Source organism: Mustela nivalis (genome assembly GCF_964662115.1).
Source record: "Mustela nivalis genome assembly, chromosome: 9".
NCBI classification, from domain to species: domain Eukaryota; kingdom Metazoa; phylum Chordata; class Mammalia; order Carnivora; family Mustelidae; genus Mustela; species Mustela nivalis.
In genome coordinates, this window is record NC_139028.1 from 118,531,690 (window position 1) to 118,535,708 (window position 4,019).

The 4,019-nt window shown below is 67.0% G+C and overlaps 1 long non-coding RNA gene across 1 annotated transcript; it reads left to right on the forward strand.

The window, feature by feature from the left end:
* Positions 1–2,193: 2,193 nt before the first annotated feature.
* LOC309840613 lies at positions 2,194–3,779 on the forward strand. The gene is made up of 5 exons (XR_014298706.1): positions 2,194–2,518; positions 2,602–2,725; positions 2,806–2,921; positions 2,998–3,126; positions 3,210–3,779. It is a non-coding gene; the product is annotated as an uncharacterized lncRNA (long non-coding RNA).
* Positions 3,780–4,019: the final 240 nt, after the last annotated feature.

Here is a 4,019-nt window from a genome sequence, read left to right on the forward strand (position 1 = left end):
GCGAACCGTGGCGGTTCGCACCACCCTGACTTAGGAGTCTGCCGATAGCAAAGTCTGTTTTTTTTTGCACAGGAAATCTGGGGGTTCACTGTGAGAAAGCCTGGGGTGTCAGGGGTGGTGGGCGGCACGCGGCACTCTGCGGTGATATCCAAGGAGCAGAAAGTCTGCCCGCGAACCTCGGGGGACTCCAGCTCCCCTGTCTACACGGACTCTGCCCACGGTGCCCAAACCCTGGACTTGGTGGGCAAACCCTGGGGACCGCGCGGGTTTTTTCTGGGGGGACCTGGGGGGACCTGACACTCCCCAGAAAGGCCGAGGTTGTTCCCCCAGGGACGGACTGGCCAAGGGTAGGGCTTGGGTATCTTGGCGCTCTCGTGTCTTTGTTCAGTTCCCGAGCCGGCAGTGCCCCAGGGGGGCGGCTGTGCGGGACGCTTGTCACCAGACGGTGCCTGTGAGCCCTGGAACCTGGCGGGTGCGCCTTGTGCGGGTGACGGGAACACAGAGGTCAGGGGACCTGGAGCACCCCACCCGGCAGGACGCCTGTCCTGTGGCGGCCACTCTCCCCCCAACACAACCACTGTCCAGCGGAGGGTGTTCGAGCCGAGATCCCCGCACACCATGACCCACTGACACCCCAGGGAGCTTCCCGGGGCCCAAACTGAGCCCCTCATTCCCCACCCTCACCCCCTGTGACTGCTCCCCGTGGACTCCCGGGGCCCTGGGGGCATGTGGGGTCTCAGCCATGGTGGGGGGCAGAGGGGGCTCCGAGTCCTGCGCAAGCCCCGGAGCCAGCGTCCAGACCCCCACAGGGAGCAGAGTGCGTTGGCTGCAGGCAGGCTGGATGGGAGGGGTGTGCATGGGCCGTCCTGAGGGGACCCGGCTGCTCTGACTTGAGGGGAGGGAGCGTTTGGGGACAATGCCAGGCCCTGTCTACGGGGTGCCAGTGCAGGGGTCTGGAGAATGCCGTCTTTGGAGAATTCTGGGATGGGTGAGGAACGTGCGCTGGACCGGTCTGGGGCGGAGGTGGACCTTGCGGTGGCCCCGAACACGGTCCCCACTCTGATTGGCTGGCAGGGCAGGGGCGGGAATTCGGGGCGGGGCCACCCCAGTTAGAAAAAGCCCGGGCTAGGGCCGGAGAGCAGGGTGTGGGAGGGGGTGGTGGGTGGGGTGCGATGGGGGGGTTTGGGGGAAACTGGGGAAGCGGGGGTGCCGAGGGGTAACCAGGGAAGCGTGGGGTACCGGGGGCAACCAGGGGAAGATGGGGAAAGGGTGTAGGGGAGCTTGAGTGGGCCAAGGACCACCTTGGAAATCTGGAGTCTGGCAGGAGTGGCCGAGGGTTGAGGGACCGGCTTGGGCAGGGCTGGTGGGCACCTGGCGGGAGCGTGGCGTGGGGTCCCAGGTGTCTTGGGGTCTGGGTGACATCGGCATGGCATGCGGTGGGCCCAAGCTGGGTGCATAGAGGGAAGAGCGGGGAGCCAGGCATTCATCCCGGTCAGTTTTGGTTTTAGGTCGTGACGGCTGGTGGACGAGGGGAGCTGGCGAGGGGTTCGCCCGGGACCTGGGGCGGTTGGGCTGTAGCTGGTAGCCACGGGTAAGTGAGGACAGCGGTCTGTCGGCCAGGCGAGCCCCTCTCCTCCCTGGGCCTTGCTTTGCTGGCCTTCTGCAAGCAGGAGGTGGCAGGGAGCAAGGAGCGGCGAGGAGACGCGGCTGGCCTCCGGCGGACCGGCAGGACGAAGGGGATGGTCAGGACAGGTGACATCGTCTCAGGGGGAGCTGAGACTGTGCAGGCTGGGGGGCCGTGCGCCCTTCCCAGGTAGAGCGAGCATTTCAAGAGCGCAGGCGGGCGAGGAGGCTGGGCTGCCAGCAAGGGAGGGACAGGTCGCCGAGGGGGTCCAGCTTGCAGGGGGCCCAGGCCCGGGGCGGACAGGATGAGGCGGGGATTCAGGACACAGCAGGGTCCCCAGCCGTCACTACATCTCACCCACTGAAATTCACTTAGCAGAAGGTATAGGAGCGGCTCCAGCACGGGCCTCCCAAGGCCCATGTCGGAGCCTCGAGGGCAGGAGAGCGGGAAGGAAGGAGCAGTGCGCGGGGAGGCCCGCAGAGGGACGTCACCCGGAGGGGGCGGCGGCTGCCGGTTTGGGCTCCAAGGACATTTGTGCAGCAAGGAGGCTGCCGCGGGCCCGGCCTGCAGACGACCGCTCCCCCGTGGCACTGCGACCCAGGGCTGAGCGGGGAGGTGACCCTTCATACCCTCCCCGCACAGCCCCTGGGTCTGGCATGATAGACAGACAGCATCCAGGGGAGTCAAGGGCACTGGTGAGGCCGGACTAGGCGAGAAGGTTGGGGCGGAGTGAGTGCGAGCTCTGGTGGGGGGTCGGGGCGCAGGCAGGGGAAGAGTGGGAAGCTGGCGGCGAGCCGGAGGCGGCACTGGCCTCCAGAGCCCGAGGCCAAGGCGGGCCTCGCGTGCAACGACGGAGCAGGGATCGGTGCCTCCCGGCGCAGACTGGAGACGCGGGTGAGTGCCCAGCCCACGGGCGTACCGGACACCCCTGCCCCAGCTCTCTGGGCCCACTCACGGCCTTGTTCTCCTGCCTACAGCCAGGTCTCCAGGACGGGTGACGTGCCCTCCAGCCACCGAAGGCCGGCGGAGGCTGCGCTCAGAGGGACATGACATGGTCTGGTGTGACGGTGAGGATGGACGTGATGCCGTCCGGCCTTCCTGGTAAGCGTGGGGGTGAGACATGGCACCTCCGGGCCAGCTGTCCTGCACAGCGTCCCTCACGAGCGCTCTTTCTCCCACAGAACATTCTAGGCTGGCCCGCGGGTGTCAGAACACCTATAGGTCTCACTCCTTGGCCTTCCCGGAGGAGTCCACACACTGCTGCTCTCTGGACCTCTAGAACCCTCACATCGACAAGGTGAGGAGGGGCCCGGCGTCTGCGGGGAGCGGGCCCGGGCGCAGGGTCTGGGCTCTGACTCTCTCCTGCCCCGCAGAAATGGTGCTACCCAGCTCACGCCTGGGCCTTGGAACCGGGACTTCTTCAAGTCCTCCTAGCTCTGACTCAAGAACATGCTGCATTCTGGAACCACTCCACGACCCGACGCAGGAGTCGGCTCCGGAAGGTGAGCGCGGGCCCCTGTTCCAGAAGCTTCCCCGGCCGCCCTGCGCGGCCCCCATACCGTTGCTTGTCGCTCCGTCTCTGCAGGTGGAGCTCCAGGAGCGAGACCGGCCTGACAGCACCCCCGTCGGCACGAGCCCCGCGGCGACCGTCACCCCCGCCAGACAGCGTCATCCCGCGGCCACGCTGCCGCGGCCGGGCCCCTCAGCCGCCGCGCCCGGCGCCCCTCGCCCTCTTTCTCTTCTATCTTTCCTCTGGCCTCTCATTTCCTTTCTTTCCTTTCCTTTGAGCCCGGGACACGCAAAGCCGCCATGACTCTGTTTCCCCGTCCCTTCCGTACTCAATTTGCACTAAGTCGTTTGCACTGGTTTGGAGTCATGGAACCGGCCTCGAGTCCCCGAGCGAGTGTGCAAGCCAACTGCTGAGTGTGCTGGCCTCTGCGGCCCGCCCCGCGCCTGGCGCCCTCCTGCCATCCACTTCGGGGGGCTGCCTGGGTGCGGCCGTGTGTGGGAGGCCCCAACCCCCCCTCGCCTGGTCTGCAAGCCCCTGGCACGGAGCGCCCTCATGCAGCTCCGCGCTAGAGCCCCTCGCCGGTGCCCCTCCCCACCAGGGCTTCACCAGAAGCCTTGGCCTCATCAATAAATACAGTTACAGCAATTTGTCTCAGGGACTCTGGAATCCGAGCTGTTTGCCTGGGGGTGGGGGGCGCCTAGGGCTGGGGGAGGTGGGCACGGGTGGGGGGGTGCGCACAGGGTGGGGCACATGAAGAGGCACATGGGGAACAAGAATGGGAGGGGCGGAAGGTGAGGAAGGTGGGGCGGGGCGCGGGACAGAGCGGGGGTCACAGGGATGAGGTGAGGGAGGCATACAGTGGGCGGGGACACGGGGAGTGGGCGG